Source organism: Aethalodelphis obliquidens, unplaced genomic scaffold, assembly GCF_003676395.1.
Source record: "Aethalodelphis obliquidens isolate GAN/ISIS:26980383/991018 unplaced genomic scaffold, ASM367639v1 scaffold72, whole genome shotgun sequence".
In the NCBI taxonomy this organism is placed as follows: domain Eukaryota; kingdom Metazoa; phylum Chordata; class Mammalia; order Artiodactyla; family Delphinidae; genus Aethalodelphis; species Aethalodelphis obliquidens.
The window spans coordinates 11,220,631-11,239,237 of record NW_020838016.1 but is presented as its reverse complement, the minus strand read 5'-3'; the positions used below and the strand labels follow the sequence as shown (position 1 = coordinate 11,239,237).

Here is an 18,607-nt window from a genome sequence, read left to right as displayed (position 1 = left end):
AATAATGTAGTATATCAATAATAATGCCTATCTACAATATTGGTGCTGTGAAGAAAGTCATTCTATCCTCGAGGAAGCTCTAAGACCTCATCTCTTGGCATGATGTTCTAGCAGAAAAAACACTCAACCTCTGTACCTTCTTCGTTGACTTCTCGAGATGCCAGCAATAGTAGAGACAGTAAAACATCTTAATTATCCCCAGAAAATCAAGCTCAAGAGAAACAGAATGGAGATTAGCTCCTGATAAAGGTGATTCTTCCCTACGTTAGTAACTTTACATGACAAATGGAAGTGGTACATAACTAGTTAGTTCCTTTGTCAACTTCAAAACTTATTCCACAGCTTCCCACTTTACTTTTGAACTTTATCTTCCCATCCCTTGTCTTCTGACTACTTATTCCAGTTTATCGAGGAGAGCCTGTATGAAAGTTAAAAGCACAGGCTAGAGTCAGACCATCTGGGCTGAAAATATGACTCCATGTCGGAAGACAATTATCCATGGGTATCTCACATTTCTGCACATCCCTTCAGCAGAGGTACTAACAGATTTTATTCTGGGATATTTTTTCAAAGCTGTTTGTATAGTGAACAACCTGAGACAGCAGAGATGGTCCAAGTGTCTCTGGAGCAGAAGGCATATTATTTGTTGCCCAGTATAATAATGTCTCCACCCAGGGCAATTGTTGGACAAGTTTGCGTGCAATCCATTAAAAAGTTTGGGATCTCCTAAACTTGGGGCTTCTCGGCTGTGATGCGAACCCACAGCATCCAGCTGGGTCTGTCTCCACGTTGCCTCCCTGGGACTTGAGCGGCAAGAGTATCTGACAGGAACATGCAATTCATGCTACCTGCTGTGTCCTTTGTCTTTCATCCAGGAGTGTTGTGTCTTTTGCAGGCATCCGTGAAACTGTAAGAGGCTAACCTGTTAGCTTAGGAGTGGGGTGAAACCTCAGACCTTAATAACGCCTCTTAATAGGCATGTGACCTTGGAAATGAACCTTTGGTTTCTGCATCTAAAAAATGAGGTTAACAATAGTCTTTACGATTGTTAGATGTTTAAATAACACCAAAGAAATATTTAGCATAGTTCCTGGAAATGTAAATGCTTACAAGTAAGTTAACTATGGTTGATTTTTATTTTTTTGTGTTTTTCCTGACATTTTTGGCTTAAATTTTGTTCTTTGGGTTTGTTGGGTTTTTTTTTTTTTTCTCTTCTTATATGAACAATTCGTCTTTTTGGAAGTGCTCTATATATTCATCTTTTTCTTTTGTTTTAACCATGTATGAATTTGTATGGAAATGGAAGGTTTAAGCATTCATAAAATACAATAGAACCTGGGAATTGTATATCTAAGCACCATTCAGAGATTTGCAGAGGAGAGAAAAGGAGCTTACCACTTTTGAACTCACAGCTCAAAGCTGTGAGTTTAACTCTACATATGTATTACAGGCAAGTTGCTGTCAAATAGAGAAAATTCCCAAACATATAAAATTAGAGCACCTTACTATGGGGCCTCAGGCAATGATAGCATCTCCATATTCTCCCAGGTGGTAGCAATGTTCAGCTCAGTTGAAAACTACTGTTCTGGTCAAAAGATTTGTCTGTTTTCTTCTAAGACAGTGGTTGAGTCTTGATTGGAAGCACCTGGAGAGCTTTAACAAATACCTGTGGAGGCCTGATCCCCACCCCAAAAGGTCTTGATTTAATTGGCTTACCTGAGACTCTGGCAACAGGACATTAAAAACTCCCCAGGTGATTGCAAGCTACAGCCAATGTTCTAAGCAAAAGAGCAACAAGAAACTAAAGGTGTCTCTTTTTAAATATTTCAAGGAGGTAGGGCAGGGGATGAAATAACGTCATGAAAAATTGAGAGGATGAATCTACCCTTTCTCATGCTTCAAAGTTTGGAATGTCTAAAATCAAGTGAAGACCCTCAAAATCATAAGTCCAAATCAACTGGTTTTCTCTCTAGGTGGTCAAAGCAGTCTTGCATTCTTCCCCAACACAACTACATTGTGGCACATTGTAAAGTAAGCATTGTATATTTCAAGGTTGATGATTCAAATGATTTCTGTAGCCAAATATGCCACAGACATTAGGCAGACGGGTTGTATAGACAAGTCTATAGTTGATCCTTGTGATTTGGGAAGGTTATGTTTGCTCTGAATGAAGGCGTCTTTGTTTTTTACATCAGCATGTTTCACTCATACGTTTGTAAAACGTGATACTATCCAGGATAGGAAAGTCAAAACAGGACTGTTACTGAATTATCTGCAAAATAAACAGTTTATCTAAAACAGCCACTTTTAGGCCACCCATAGACAAAGATTTTACAGGGATCCTTCAAGTTAAATATGAATGTTTAAACCATAAAAATATGGTTTAAAAGCAAATGCAGGGGCTTCCCTGGTGGCGCAGTGGTTGGGAGTCCGCCTGACGATGCAGGGGACACGGGTTCGTGCTCTGGTCCGGGAAGATCCCACATGCCGCGGAGTGGCTGGGCCCGTGAGCCATGGCCGCTGGGCCTGCGTGTCCGGAGCCTGTGCTCCGCAGTGGGAGAGGCCGCAGCAGTGAGAGGCCCGCGTACCGCAAAAAAAAAAAAAAAAAAAAGCAAATGCAGGGGCTTCCCTGGTGGCACAGTGGTTAAGAATCCGCCTGCCAATGCAGGGAACACGGGTTCAAGCCCTGGTCCGGGAAGATCCCACATGCCACGGAGCAACTAAGCCCATACACCACAGCTACTGAGCCTGCGCTCCAGAGACCGCGAGCCACAGCTACTGAAACCCGAGCACCTAGAGCCCGTGCTCTGCAACAAGAGAAGCCACGCAATGAGAAGCCCACACACCGCAATGAAGAGTAGCCCCCGCTCGTCACAAAGAGAAAGCCCATGCTTAACAACAAAGACCCAACACAGCCAAAAATAAACAAATTAATTAAAAGGAAAAAAAAAGCAAATGCAGTTTAAAAATGAGAAACGGGAAAACAATTTAGGAAAAAACATTATTTAAGAACTTGATTGGTGAACAATCACACAATTCTCTCCCCCAAAAGTAAAAATATAATGATCGAGACAAGTTAAAAATATAATGATCAAGATAAGTTAATCACTATTTCATTTTATTTCTTATTTGTGGCATCAAAAGGGATAGGGCATTAGTATTTGAACAATTTCTTCTGTAAATGTTAGGCACTTTACCAACAGCATTTCATTTTCTTGCCCACAACAGTCCTATGAGGTGTTGTCGTTATTGAGGCTCATGGAGGCCTGAAGTATTAATAGTTTACTCTGTGGGTATGTGGGGAAGAAGGTAGGAGTGGACCTCATCGGTCTCATTTAGAAATCTCACTCTTTCCCATTACGTCACTTGACATTAACAAAGGACTGAGCACGCAAAGGTATGTAATGTAGGTGTTATAGACTGAACTGTGTCCCCACAAAATTCACATTTTGAAGTCCCTAACCGCTAATGTGACTGTATTTGGAGATGAAGGCTTTAAGGAGGTAGTTAAGGTTAAATGACATCATAAAGGTAGGGCCTTAATGTGATGGGACTGATGTCCTCATAAGAAGAGACACAACAGATTCACAGACTTGTGGTTGTCAAGGGGGGCGCGGGGAGTGAAGGTTTGCGAGTTTGGGATTAGCAGATGCAAACTATTACACATAGAATGGATAAACAACAAGGTCCTACTGTATAGCACAGGGAACTATATTCAATATCCTGTGATAAAGCATAATGGAAAAGAATATAAAAAATACATATATATACCTGAATCACTTTGCTGTATAGCAGAAATTAACACAACATTGTAAATCAACCATATTTCACTAAAATTTTTAAAAATTCTTTAAAATGCAAACAAACAAACCAAAAAAGGAGACACCAGAGAGCTCTTTCTCTCTCTCTGTGAGTGCACAAAGAAGAAGCTATCTGAAGACACAGGGAGAAGGTGGCCATCTACAAGCCAGGAAGAAGGCCCTATCCAAAGACCAACCATGTTGGCATCTTGATCTTGGACTTCTACCCTCCAGAACTTTGAGAAAGTCAACTTCTGTCATTAAAACCGCCTAGTCTATGATATTTTGTTATGGCAGCAAGAGAAGACTAATACAGAAGGAAATGGTTCTGTAATTCATTTATAATCTTGCTATATGTGTCTGGAATCATAAACCACTGAATAGTAAAGAAATCCCTGGACCAGGAGTTGGAAGTTGCCATACCTTCTCCTCAGCATACCAGCCAGTGAATGTGGGCATGCCAAACATTCTTTAAGCCCCAGTTTACTCATTTGTAAAACTGAGATTTTACTATCTGTTCAGCCTACCCCTCCAAGTTATTGTGAAGATGAAGTACTAATGCTTTATAAATTGTAAAGAACTAAGCCACCATAGGAAAGACCACCAGTAAAATTCAAAGTACATGTGACAGTTACCCAGAAAATACCAATTTCCTTCAAACAGGTTTGGAAAGTATTTACAGTAGCAAGGCATTGAGTAGATATAATGCTCAGAATAGATTTCAAATGGCCTGTCCTAACACACAAAATTTAAATTTCTCTGTCAAGTGATTACTCCTTGGATAGAACCCAGGAGACCTCTTAGGGTTCCCTGATTGAGTGGCTATAAATGGGCAATTTCAATCCCTCATTATACGTCACCAGCATTTATATTCCCTTAATAGTCTTCCTTTCAAGGTATTTCTCCTTTACCTGTAGCGTATTTTAGGGTTTTTCCCAAGTACGTGGGAATCAAACGATCTGAATTCTTATCCCACGTCAACCACATTCTAACTACAGATACCAGCGTATTTAACCCCTGTGGATATAGCCTCTTCATCTAGAAAATGAAAACATTGGGCTATGTTTAGGGTTGCCAGATAAAATACAGGAAGGCCTGTTAAATTTGAATTTCAGATGAACATTTTTTTTTTTTTAGAATAAGTATGTTCGGCGTTTTTATTTGCTAAATTTGACAACCTCGGCTGAGTCACTTCTCAGCTCTTGCCTGGTATAACTTCAAATTATATAAACAATGACAATAGCTGAATTATTGAAAGTTTGCTCTGTGCCAGGCGTATTTGTCTTTAACATCTATTATCCAACTTAATCCTCTACAAAGCCCTATAAGAATGTGTGAAGTCAGAAGGAACTCAGACCACAAGACTGTCTCACTCCTGACACCAATGGAAAGTTCAGAATCCTCAAGACAACCCTTAGTTTCAATAATTCACTGCAAGGACTCACAGAACTCACTGAAAGCTGTTAGACTCACAGTTACAGTTTATTACAAGCTAAAATCTATAGATTAGGGAATTCTCTGACGGTCCAGTAGTTAGGACTCTGCACTTTCACTGCGGGGGCCTGGGTTTGATCCATGGTAGGGGAACCAATATCCCACAAGCTGTGTGGCACAGCCAAAAATACGAAAACCAAGAAACCAAAAAACTACGGATTAAAATCAGCCAAGGGATTGACATGTACACACTACTATATTTAAAATAGATAACCAATATGGACCTACTGTATAGCACAGGGAACTCTTCTCAATACTCTAATGACATATGGGAAAAGAATCTAAAAAACAGCGGATATATGTATATGTATAACTGATTCACTTTGCTGTACAGTAGAAACTAACACAACATTGTTAATCAACTATGCTGCAATATAAAATAAAAATTTTTTTAAAAATCAGCTAAGTGAGGAGATTCATAGAGCCAAGTCCAGGAGGGTACCACATCAGCTTCCACGTGTCCTCTCCCGTGTAGTCGTGGGCAGTGTTGACACCTCCTGGTGATGATGGGTGACTGTACACACAGAGCATTGCCAACCAGGAAAGCTCACCTAAATTCTGGAATCTTTACTGGGGCTCCATCATTGACTGCCCACACAGCTAACATCAGTTTCCAGTGCCTTCACAGGTCAAACTGATAGCACAGAATTCAACATCCCCACCATAAATCACGTTATTAGACTTCCTGGCATGGCTCAAAGCCCCCAGGTAAACCAAGACACCCTCATCGGGCAAGACATTCCAAGGGCTTACAGATAACCTCAAGTAGGGCAAAGGCCAGACCACTCTTCATGCAAAGTTGCATTTTTTACTACATTGATAGAGACTAGTAGTAGCTCTCAGTTTAAAGATGAAAAAACTGAGATACGCAGTCAAATGACTCACCCATGGCCATATAAATAGTAGCAGAGATGGAATTCAAACTCAGAGTCTATGCTTTTAAGCACTGAACTGTGCTGTATTTGATTCACAGAAAGATACAGAACAAGTCCCAATAACTGTGGTCCATCCTGCAGCTACTGCTACTTTCCAACCAAGCCGTCAACCCCTTTTAAACCAAGCCTGATTCAAGTCAGGTTGTTTACAATAAAAGCCTGGTTTCAATTCCCTGATTTCTTAATCAGGAAAACAACCAAAGGTGATTTTTGTTTTTGACTGAAAAGGCATAGCACCCCAACGTTGTCAAATAACACCACAAAAGTTGAGTATCCCGTATACTGGGCAGTGCACTAATGGCGTTACTGTACCCAAGTAAATGTTAGTCATGAGGGGTGTTCCTTTCACTCTATAATGACCAGCATGTAGCTCTTATTCAGATTCTCAGTCTTTCTCTCACTCCCTCTCCTTCCCTCTCTCCTTCCATCTCTCCTGCCCTCTCATTGAGGCAGTAATCCTAACTGCTGGTTTTCTCTTTCATGCCTTATCTTCAGGTCTCTTGGGTGAGAAGAACAAGGTCTGTAGCTTGTGCTTAGGGAAAAACAAAAAAACAAGCAAAGCCAGCTTTGGTTTGAAGTTCTCTTGGCCTACTTAGCATTAAATTAAAAAAAAATAATAAATCCTCAAGGTTCAGCTGAGTTATCAGAAGAACTGCCTAAATTCGAAGGCCAAAGCCATTGCTAACCTTATTTGTGCTGCCACTATATTCTTATTTTTCTTTTTGTTTATCTCAAATGGTGAATTCTTGAGAAAATAATAGATTTAAGAATTCCTACATATTTTGCCAAAATAACATCATTATTAAGACCCAATAGTTACCACTTATATATACCATGCTACCAATAGAGTAGAGAAAACTAAGGATCAGAGAAGTTATATGAGGAAGCCAGAGTCACACAGCAAGTCAGGGGCCAATTCAGAACTAGAACAAATGTTTCCTAATTTAGAACTCAACAAAGGCTATGCCATCTCCTCTACAGACAGAGAGACAATCTTTGCTCTAGACAGATGATCAAGCAAAAGATAACAAGGGAGATAAGCTGGCTCTCAGTCAAACATATGAGGTAACTCAAAGTAACTTCAATAACTTAGGAAAGATTTTCTAAAACCAGCAGAGGATTTTAAGTTTTTTGCTATTGTTTATCTGCATTTTACATTTGTCTTTACAAAACACATCAATACGATAGTCTCCAAAAGGAGTGTTTTGTTGCTTGGATTGAATTTGTTTATTAGTTTGTTTTTACTGTGAGGTCTATTAAAAGGGTAAGAAGTGTGAAACGTGAGGTGGGGGAGTTAGAGAATGAAGAGGCTACTTTTTTTTTTTTTTTCACTTTGAAATAGTCTCACAACATATTATTACATAAGGGTAACATTAGCAAATGTTAAAACACAGGTGCACCAAGGACAGCAATTAATTAGTCTCCAATATCACCAATCAGTTCAGATGCTGGCCATAGTTCATGGGTTTGGAGAAATGAGACCCTGGTGCACACTGGCTGAAGGGCAACGTTTTACAACTCCTAAGTCCTAGTTTTTATTGAGCACTGTTACGGATTGAATTTTTTGTCGCCCCTGCTCCCCTAAAAAAAAAATCATATATTGACATCCTAATTCCCAAAGTGTTCATATTAGGAGGTATGGTCTTTGGGAGGTAATTAGGTTATGAACGTGGAGCGCTTATGAATGGGGTTGGTGCCTTATAAAAGAGACCCCAGAGAGCTCTCATCCCTTCTGCCATGAGGACACACCAAGAAGATGGCCAATTATGAACAAGGAAGTGGGCTCTCACCAGACCAAATCTCCCAGCACCTTAACCTTGGACTTCCCAGCCTCCAGAAATGTGAGAAATTAATTTTTGTTCTTTAAGCCACCCAGTCTATGGCATTTTTGTTGTAACAGCCCAAACAGACTAATCAAGCACTTATTTTGAATCAGTCACTATTTTACAAACACATTATAGTACTTAGTCCTCCCAATATCCCATTTTACAGATGAGAAAATTGAGTTCAAGAAAGGTTAAATAAGTACCTGATATTTTACAGCTAGAAACTGGCAAAGTGTGAATTTGTATCTAGTTTCTGCAACTTCAAAACTCATAATATTAAGCACATAACATTGTCCCATAATGTGGTGCTATAGTAAGATGCATTGGCCATCGTTAAGGACATTATTGTTTGGATAGTGTGGCTTGGTTTGTTTGATTTGGTTGGACTTAGTTTGGTTTTAAGCCAAGGGTGCCGAAAGAAAATGTGGGGAATCATCATTTTGGCTTAAACTACTTTATTTGTTTTGCCTCAAAGATATTTCAGGGCTTCCCTGGTGGCGCAGTGGTTGAGAATCTGCCTGCCAATGCAGGGGACACGGGTTCAAGCCCTGGTCTGGGAAGATCCCCCATGCCGCTAGGCCCGTGAGCCACAACTACTGAGCCTGCGCGTCTGGAGCCTGTGCTCCGCAACAAGAGAAGCCGCTATAGTGAGAGGCCCGCGCACCGTGATGAAGAGTGGCCCCCGCTTACCGCAACTGGAGAAAGCCCTCGCACAGAAACGAAGACCCAACACAGCCAAAAATAAATAAATAAAAATAAAGAATTATTCTAAAAAAAAAAAAAAGATGTTTCAGCATATTTTTCTTGTCAAGAGAAATTCTATAGATGCAGTTTCACATAATAAAAAAGTTTTACTACTTAAATAAATTATAATTAGCTGTTGTAAAGTACTTCTCATCTTTAAAGTTTACTAGCATCCAGCCTATTAATTTTCTCACACCTCTGCAGCTATTCTCACAGGTGGTTTATGAGTGAACTCGAGTGAAGAAGAAGATGGTCACGGAAGAGCTACGCCTCGTGGGCAAAACCATCCCCAAAACAAAATAAATCTTTGTGCACCTGACTATTTGCAAAGGCGGTATAGGGTGGAAATAACACATTGGTCTTCCTTTTGCACTGAGTTCAGTTGGTCTCAGACTCCTGGGGAGAGAGACAGCTGGTCAATGGAGCACCTCCCCTATAGGTGCTGGGGAGACCCACTCATCAGGAAGGTAATTATTCCAACGTGTGGGTAAATAGGACGGATAAACACCACCAAAAAAAAGAGCCTTACTGCGAGGCAGGACTTAACTTTAAAACTAACTATAGAAACAGGTTAAACAATTGCTAAAGAAGAACCAATTTGAGTATGAAGAAGTGGGAGTGCAAATCCTTGTTTCCTTGTCAGTTAGACTTCTACACAGCCAATGCCAGCTGTTCCTCAACTATGCTGAAGCCATTACAGAAAAAAGAAGTGCTGAGTCAGCAGTAGGTCAAAGAAACTCACCTGGAGATGAGACAATATTATTATTATTATTTTTTTTACATCTTTATTGGACTATAATTGCTTTACAATGGTCTGTTAGTTTCTGCTTTAAAACAAAGTGAACCAGTTATACATATACATATGTTCCCATATCTCTTCCCTCTTGCGTCTCCCTCCCTCCAACCCTCCATATCCCACCCCTCCAGGCGGTCACAAAGCACTGAGCTGATCTCCCTGTGCTATGCGGCTGCTTCCCACTAGCTATCTACCTTACGTTTGGTAGTGTATATATGTCCATGCCTCTCTCTCACTTTGTCACAGCTTGCCCCTCCCCCTTCCCATATCCTCAAGTCCATTCTCTAGTAGGTTTGTGTCTTTATTCCTGTCTTACCGCTAGGTCCTTCATGACTTTTTTTTTTCTTAAATTCCATATATATGTGTTAGCATACGGTATTTGTCTTTCTCTTTCTGGCTTACTTCACTCTGTATGACAGACTCTAGGTCTATCCACCTCATTACAAATAGCTCAATTTCATTTTTTTTTATGGCTGAGTAATATTCCATTGTATATATGTGCCACATCTTCTTTATACATTCATCCGATGATGGACACTTAGGTTGTTTCCATCTCCAGGCTATTGTAAACAGAGCTGCAATGAACATTTTGGTACATGACTCTTTTTGAATTATGGTTTTCTCAGGGTATATGCCCAGTAGTGGAATTGCTGGGTCATATGGTAGTTCTATTTTTAGTTTTTTAAGGAACCTCCATACTGTTCTACATAGTGGCTGTACCAATTCACATTCCCACCAGCAGTGCAAGAGTGTTCCCTTTTCTCCACACCCTCTCCAGCATTTATTGTTTGTAGATTTTTTGATGATGGCCATTCTGACTGGTGTGAGATGATATCTCATTGTAGTTTTGATTTGCATTTCTCTAATGATTAATGATGTTGAGCATTCTTTCATGTGTTTGTTGGCAGTCTGTATATCTTCTTTGGAGAAATGTCTATTTAGGTCTTCTGCCCATTTTTGGATTGGGTTGTTTGTTTTTTTGTTATTGAGCTGCATGAGCTGCTTATAAATTTTGGAGATTAATCCTTTGTCGATTGCTTCATTTGCAAATATTTTCTCCCATTCTGAGGGTTGTCTTTTGGTCTTGTTTATGGTTTCCTTTGCTGTGCGAAAGCTTTGACGTTTCATTAGGTCCCATTTGTTTATTTTTGTTTTTATTTCCATTTCTCTAGGAGGTGGGTGAAAACGGATCTTGCTGTGATTTATGTCATAGAGTGTTCTGCCTATGTTTTCCTCTAAGAGTTTGATAGTTTCTGGCCTTACATTTAGGTCTTTAATCCATTTTGAGCTTATTTTTGTGTATGGCTTTAGGGAGTGATCTAATCTCATACTTTTACATGTACCTGTCCAGTTTTCCCAGAACCACTTATTGAAGAGGCTGTCCTTTCTCCACTGTACATTCCTGCCTCCTTTATCAAAGATAAGGTGACCATATGTGCGTGGGTTTATCTCTGGGCTTTCTATCCTGTTCCACTGATCTATCTTTCTGTTTTTGTGCCAGTACCATACTGTCTTGATTACTGTAGCTTTGTAGTATAGTCTGAAGTCAGGGCGCCTGCTTCCTCCAGCTCCGTTTTTCGTTCTCAAGATTGCTTTGGCTATTCGCCCTGATACCAAAACCAGACAAGGATGTCACAAAGAAAGAAAACTACAGGCCAATATCACTGATGAATATAGATGCAAAAATCCTCAACAAAATACTAGCAAACAGAATCCAACAGCACATTAAAAGGATCATACACCATGATCAAGTGGGGTTTATTCCAGAAATGCAAGGATGCTTCAATATACGCAAATCAATCCATGTGATAAACCATATTAACAAACTGAAGGAGAAAAACCATATGATCATCTTCATAGATGCAGAGAAAGCTTTCAACAAAATTCAACACCCATTTATGATAAAAACCCTCCAGAAAGTAGGCATAGAGGGAACTTTCCTCAACATAATAAAGGCCATATATGACAAACCCACAGCCAACATCATCCTCAATGGTGAAAAACTGAAAGCATTTCCACTAAGATCAGGAACAAGACAAGGTTGCCCACTCTCACCACTCTTATTCAACAGAGTTTTGGAAGTTTTTGCCATAGCAATCTGAGAAGAAAAGGAAATAAAAGGAATCCAAATCGGAAAAGAAGAAGTAAAACTGTCACTGTTTGCAGATGACATGATACTATACATAGAGAATCCTAAAGATGCTACCAGAAAACTACTAGAGCTAATCAATGAATTTGGTAAAGTAGCAGGATACAAAATTAATGCACAGAAATCTCTTGCATTCCTATACACTAATGATGAAAAATCTGAAAGTGGAATCAGGAAAACACTCCCATTTACCTTTGCAACAAAAAGAATAAAATATCTATGGATAAACCTACCTAAGGAGACAAAAGACCTGTATTCAGAAAACTATAAGACACTGATGAAAGAAATTAAAGATGATACAAATAGATGGAGAGATATACCATGTTCTTGGATTGGAAGAATCAACATTGTGAAAATGACTCTACTACCCAAAGCAATCTACAGATTCAATGCAATCCCTATCAAACTACCACTGGCAGTTTTCACAGAAGTAGAACAAAAAAATTCACAATTTGTATGGAAACACAAACGACTCTGAATAGTCAGCTGGTCTTAGTCCCATCTGGCCTCCAAGATTGAAGCGAATGAACAGAAGTAAGCATGCTATAGAATGGAGACCCCTAGAGTCGGATTAATTTATTTTGGTAATGGCTGATTGGTTTTGAAAAGAGAACTGAATTTACCATTTGTTCACTTCATATCAGCATGTTTAGGATAAAAAGTTACTCTAAAATGTGTCCAGTGCTGTGTTTTTTAGGTTATGTGTGTGCGCTGTTTTGCTTTGTTTTAAAATACTGGTTTCACTACATGTGTGGCATGAACCTGCTTAATCAGGAGTGGGTTAACGGCTGCAGTAGTGGCTGACATTAAAGCTGTCATTTAGTTAAATAGCACTAACCTACTGGGAGAGAACATGGCATTGGAAGAAACCAGAGCAGAGCATTAGTAGTGGACAAGAGCAGCTTCATCGTTGAGAGCAGAGGCGGCCAGGGAAGAGGAGAAGGACAGAGTGCAGACATTTCAGCGGATCAGCGAGGCCTATATTCAAAACTTTCCCATGTTAACAATGTAGAAGTTCCTTAAATTTGAGGAGTTATAAAAAATTTGTTTTTCAAAAATAAATAATATTACATCTTGAAATTTAAACTCTAACCTGCTAAATTTCTGTACTAAATGTCTGGAGGGTATTTTACCTTTATAGACTATTTCTCTTACTGTAATAATTTTGTTTCCTTTTTTTCAGCTCACCCTTCCCCATTCCTAACCCAGTCTTTCAGTAATTAATAGTAACAGCCTGGAGTTAACTCCTTCATATATTCTATTATAGATTATGTTTGTAAAATATAAAATAGCAATTTACAGGAATGCATAGAAAATGACTGAAAAATAACAAACAGTTACAAAGAAAAACTTCCACAATGGCATGTCCTAAGACAATTATGATGATATTTGAGAAAATTTCTTTCTTGAATTATTTCTTTTTGTAGATTTAGATTATTTTTTAAAGTTAGTATATATAGTTTATAATCTTATTACCTTTACCTGTAGCTTTCAATAAAATTAAGGATGAGTTTTAAAGACATTTGTAAATATCTGCATAATATTCTGCTGAATGGATGGATCATGGATGTGGCAGAATATTGGTACTCTTAGTGCCAGCACCTATGTGCTTCTCTTCATTCCCAGGTGCCCTTGCAGTTAGATCAGCTATATTCTAGTCAGCGGACTATAGATGAGAGTGATATATGTCACTCCTAAGTCTGTCTTCCAAATCTTCCCTCTGCCCTCCCTTCCTTCTTCTCTCAACTGGAATCCAAGAAGTTGGAAAGAATCTGCACTGTTGAATCACCACATAAAAGGCCATTTACCAAATACCTGACTGGACTGTGACATGAGCAAGAATTAGAACTTTATTTTTTATGCCATGAAGGTGGTTGTTTGTTACATCATCAAGCTTACCCTCATCAGAGCGTAACTTAGCCTAAAATTTTATCTTCTAGACATAGCAGTTCTGTGGCGTCATGGAAGTGCACTGCTCAGATCTGCAAGAGGAACGGTGGCAGGAAGCACAGTTCACTGACCGCTCCAGGCACTGTTCCTTGGCTCTGCCATGGTGTTCCCACCAAGGCCAGCCTCCTCTTGGACCGCTTGCTCCCAGCCAGTGACTGAGCACACAGTGCGAACTAGAGCCAGGATATTCCTACCCAAAGCAGGAACCCTACAGCCTTTGTTCAAGGACTCCCCATCAGTATAGCTGAGACTTTCTGAGAACTACGCTGCAACCTGAAGGCTCTTCCAACTTCTTCTCCCCCTTCTTCATCTTTCACAGATTTGTCCAATATATCTCTTATATATATAATCTCATCTTCACATCCTCTTTCTGTAGGGTCCAAATCAATTTAGGTTACTTCAGCATTTTCACTATTATATATAAAATTGTGATGAAAATATTTATGCATATTTTCTGAATTTCAGATAGAATTCTTAAATGAGATTCTTCAGGAGATGTAATGAACATTTCAGGACGCTTGGCACATGCTGTCAAATGGGTTCCAAATTGTTACAATTTACTCTAATACCGATTAAATGGAAGTGCTCAGCGTAACACATCCTCAGCAAAATTAAATATTATAGTTTAAAGAAATAATAAAAGCTTTTTGCTCATTAGAAGGGCAAAAAGCATCATTCATAGCTGTTTTGTTATGCATTTTTTTTCAAACCTAGTGAACTTGAACATAATTCTAGGTAATTGTATATAAATTGTATTTCTGCTTTTGTGAGAATTCTATTTGTGTATTTTGCCCATTTACCTCTTGTTGATCTTACCGTTTTTTCTCTTTGTGACATTTATTTTTATTCACTAAAATTCCTAGTTCTTTAATTTCCTTCAAAAAAAAAAGACCCTAATTTTAAACAGAAATAGAATAACTAAACAGAAAATGTTTCCTTGTAAGTACATCAATGCTACATGTAGTTAATGATAAAATATGGGCTGTTTTTAATTAACACCCTTCCAGTGTTAACACAAACTCCTCTTTTACCAGAATGTCAACGTTTATTCATTGGCAAATTTAATTAATTAATTATAAATTTATTTATTTATTTATTTTTGGCTGCGTTGAATCTTCGTTGCTGTGCGTGGGCTTTCTCTAGGTGCGGTCAGCAGGCTTCTCATTGCAGTGGCTTCTCTTGTTGAGGAGCACTGGCTCTAGGTGCACAGGCTTCAGTAGTTGTGGCACGCCAGCTCAGTAGTTGTGGCTCGTGGGCTCTAGAGCGCAGGGTCAGTAGTTGTGCCTCATGGGTTTAGTTGCTCTGCAGCATGTGGGATCTTCCCAGACCAGGGCTTGAACCCCTGTCCCCTGCATTGGCAGGTGGATTCTTAACCACTGCACCACCAGGGAAGTCCCTCATTGGCAAATTTTAAATGTTAACAATGAAATATGTGTTGAATTACCTATCATGGAAAAAAAAAACCTCTGTTGAAGATACTCAAGAAAATATTGTATCTCTTCTTAAATAATTTTTTTCCCTTTTTCTCAGTATAGTACTGTTGTCTTTTACCCATCTTCCATGCCTCCAAGGAATAAAATCAGTTGAGATTATTCTTTAATTTTATCTTCAAAACAAAAGATCACAAGGAAAAAAGCTCAAAGTTTTATGCAGAATCTCTATTGGACAACTGAATTCACACACACACACACACACACACACACACACACCCCATAGTCCTACTAATACTGACATACAAAAATAAAGAAAATAATGTTACACCTTTGTACACACCACCAAGCTTAAGAAACGAACACTGCAGATCATATCAAAGCCCCATGTATAATCTCAATCTCTTTCCTCTCCAATTCCCCCAAAGGTAGCCACTATTATGAATTTAATGTTTATCAATCTTACTCTTGTTTTTACACTTTCACTATATACATGTCATGCCTCAATAAAAAATATGCAACAGTGTTTTGCATTGTTTCCATTTTATTTAACTTGTATTATATCCTACACATCCTTCTACAACATGCTTCTTTACCTCAAAGATATATTTCTGAGATTTCTTTATCTTGGCAGGTGTAGCTCTGGTGCACTTTAACTGTTGGATAGAACCTTCCTCCAGGTAATGTCTGTGGATCGGCAGCATCACATCACCTGGGAATCTATTAGAAATGTGGGATCTTGAGACCCACTCCAGACCTACAGGATCAGAATCTGCATTTTAACAAGGTCCCTGCATGATAGATGCACACTGAAGTCTGAGATATATTGCCATTGATTTCCTTTGTATTAAAACTTCACACTTTATCTATTCTCTGCTAATGGATATTTAGACTGTTTCTAAACTTTTAATATGATGATTTGATATTTTGCTTCTTTTATGTTTTTAAGAAAGCTTTCCCATCAACAAAACAATAAAGGTTTCATAACCAGTTCCCATTTAGGCATGTAAGTAATTTACTGAAGGATTAGTTCTTTATTCCAGGGTTAGGTGGACTAGTAACTTGTATAATTTGCTCAACAGCCCTCAATGTGTGAGACAGGTCATATTTCCTTACTTGTACTAAACTGACTAAAATCCTGCATCTGTTGACCAAGGCCAACAAGATGTCCAAAATCATAAATTTTCATGGTTTCCTCACTCTCACATCATTTCACTAGAACTTTAACCTATTAAGACAAGAATGAGGCGTGTGGTTATCATTCCGTCAGGTGGATGGTGAGGATGCTCCCTGACCAGGCCTACGAAACCCTTTCAAAAGTCTGTGGCTCTGCTCCCTCTGCACCAAGCCTCACCAGGGACACTTCACTGAGTCCAGTGGCCATGCCCCCGTACTCACAGGCAGGCATTCACTTCCAGGTCTTGCCACCTCCAAGTGCCCTCATTGGGCCACCTGCAAGCCTTTCGTGTTCCTTCTCAGTGTCTGAGGCATGAACTTCTTGGGTAGAGCAATTAATTACTCAGTGAGAACACAAAATACCATCAGAGTTCTCTCCTGCTCTTTCGGGTCAGCTCTGGTATGCCTAAAACTCTTTCTGTTAATCCTCTCTTGGGAACAAGGAGAGCCCAAACCTTGGGAAGAAGCCCAATTTAAGTCCTCTTGTTTCTAAAGAAAGAACATACATCACAGAAAAATAATACAAGATGCCAATTAATTTCTCATAACAATCTATTATAAGCTTCACATTTGCCAAAGTTAAAGGATCTAATTCAGGGTAAACCAACCATTTCTCTTTAGGACTGATTGTCCTTAGCACTGAGTCACTGCATTTTTTTTTTTTTTTTTTTGCGGTACTTGGGCCTCTCACTGTTGTGGCCTCTCCCGTTGCGGAGCGCAGCCTCCGGATGCGCAGGCTCAGTGGCCATGGCTCACGGGCCCAGCCTCTCCGCAGCCTGTGGGATCTTCCTGGACCGGGGCACGAACCCGTGTCCCGTGCATCAGCAGGCGGACTCTCAACCACTGCGCCACCAGGGAAGCCCAAGTCACTGCATTTTTTTAAAACTCATCTCCTCCACCTCAACACCTTCTCTTTCACAAATTAAGAATTTGGCCCCAGAGAGTACAAATGCTTACAAAACCTTGACCAAGGTCCAAAGTTTGCTCTGGAATTGATGAAACCAGAGTTCCTCTGGAAAACATCACTTATGAAATGGTCTCACAAATTCCATGCAGCAGTCCAGTCGCCATTCTTGGGACCACCATGGGGGTTCACTCAAAAACGCTACCTCTGCAATGAAGCTGCAGTCTCACAGCCAGTCCCTATTACCAATGGATTACAAAAAAACTTAAAAAATAGAACTTGGCAAGGCAGAAACAGATCAGAGAAATTGGTAGGATTGACAGATTGCTTGGAGGTAGAATCTAGTAATAAGTCAGCAATTATTAAAGACTTGCTAAAGTGGACACAGCTAGTGGATTGCAGGGGTGGAAAAATCCCACGAGTCTTGCTGCCCAGGCAACTCAATTCAATAAATGTGTTCCCTACCCACTAGGTGCAAAGTGCTTCATACTTTATTTCATTCAATCTAAAAAATCATCCTGTAGGGTAATATAATGATCACCATGATACACATAAAGAAGCTAGTCCTTGCATTTTATTTTTTTATTTTTTATTTTTTTCCTGCGGTACGCGGGGCTCTCACTGTTCTGGCCTCTCCCGTTGCGGAGCACAGGCTCTGGACGCGCAGGCTCAGTGGCCATGGCTCACAGGCCCAGCCGCTCCACGGCATGTGGGATCTTCCCAGATAGGGGCACGAACCCATGTCCCTTGCATCGGCAGGCGGACTCTCAACCACTGCGGCACCAGGGAAGCCCCAGTCAGGCTTCCTGAACACAGATTCTTCCTCATCAAGGTTCCCCATGTAAAGAGGCTTCTGGACATCCCACCCCCAGTGTTTGCCAGGCATGTCTCAGTCCCATCTGAAGCCAGTCCTAAGAAAGCCCCATAAAGATAAACAAGAGGGCCAATATTTATTGGGTTCCTGCCCTAAGTCCTGAGTCAAGTGTTGTTTATATTACTTATCCTTCTCATAAACCTGCAGGTAGCTATAATTATCTTCAATTTCAAACAAGGAAACTGAGACTCAGAAACTTTAAACTACTTGAGACTGTACAGAACATAAGTAAATTTTGTCAGGTCCTTCGGTCTCTGAAACCCATTGCTAGAGGTTTATGTCCTCCCAAAATTCATATGCTGAAGCCCTAATTCCCAATGTGACTGTATCTGGAGATAGGGTCTTTAGGAGGTAATTAAGGTTAAATAAGTTCATAAGGGTGGGGTCCTAATTCAATAGGACTGTGGCCTTATAAGAACAGGAAGCGATTCTTTCCCCCTCCCCTCCTTGCCCACATTACCACTACCACCATGCCACCATACACAGGGAGAAGGCAAGCATCTGGAAGCCAAGAAGAGAGATCTTACCA

The 18,607-nt window shown here is 39.8% G+C and overlaps 1 long non-coding RNA gene across 2 annotated transcripts in view; it reads right to left on the bottom strand.

Annotated features, from left to right (window-relative positions):
* LOC113612086 (uncharacterized) overlaps window positions 1-18,607 on the bottom strand; it is a 90,425-nt gene that overhangs the window by 57,221 nt on the left and 14,597 nt on the right. Inside the window, exon 3 of one of the 2 annotated variants that reach the window (XR_003429716.1) lies at window positions 15,158-15,881. The exons of the other annotated variant lie outside the window; for it this stretch is intronic. This is a non-coding gene — a long non-coding RNA (uncharacterized LOC113612086). Of the gene's footprint in view, window positions 1-15,157; window positions 15,882-18,607 lie in introns of those variants that run through there. 2 annotated transcript variants of the gene reach the window in all.